The 694-nt window shown below is 59.2% G+C and overlaps 1 protein-coding gene across 1 annotated transcript in view; it reads right to left on the minus strand.

Moving 5' to 3' along the window:
- TRAF3IP1 (TNF receptor-associated factor 3 interacting protein 1) overlaps positions 1-694 on the minus strand; it is a 57,163-nt gene that overhangs the window by 35,834 nt on the left and 20,635 nt on the right.

Below are 694 nucleotides of genomic sequence, written 5' to 3' on the forward strand. Positions count from 1 at the left end.
GACCTCACCCGCCCACCAGCCCCTGCTCCGTGAGGCCAGTCCCTCCACACGCCCGCCATTCCCCCAACAGCCCGCCCCCAACCCACACCACCCGGCCTCCCGTCTCCCCTCCCAACTGGACCATCCCCACCACCAGAGAAACTCGCTGCTTGTCTCACCTTGAAAACAGGAACTCTCTAACTTCTCTCAGGCCTTCCCACCACCACCTGCTGCCTCATTCCTCCGCTTCCCTGGCCAACAAGGCCTAAAAGACACACCCACGCCGCCTCCAGGCCCTGCCTCCCAACCCGGCTGGAGCCCCTCCGGCCAGCCCGTTCTCCTCCTGTTCCTTCGCTGTGATGTTTTGTGCTGTGTCCACACTGGATCCACAGGGAGATCTGTAACATTTACGAAGCCCTGCATGTGGCCTGTCTTTATACTGCTCACGACTTTGTATCTTTTGTTTCTAATTTTTGTGCAATTAAGCCTTTAAATTCTTTTATCCCATTCCCCCGCCGACCCCCGACTGTTTTTATGCTCAGAAAATCCTCTTATCTGGAGATGGAAGGCATACACTTTCCCCGTAGTGGCAAAGACGTGATTGCAGAGCACGAACCCCTGTGTGGAGGCGGTCTGGCCCGTGCTTAGAGGTCAGGGCCCCCCAGGTGCTGCGCCTCCGCCTCAGCCTGTGTGCCGCCCCCGCCAGCCCCCCCCC

This window comes from Bison bison, unplaced genomic scaffold, assembly GCF_000754665.1.
Source record: "Bison bison bison isolate TAMUID 2011002044 unplaced genomic scaffold, Bison_UMD1.0 scf7180017850926, whole genome shotgun sequence".
NCBI classification, from domain to species: Eukaryota; Metazoa; Chordata; class Mammalia; order Artiodactyla; family Bovidae; genus Bison; species Bison bison.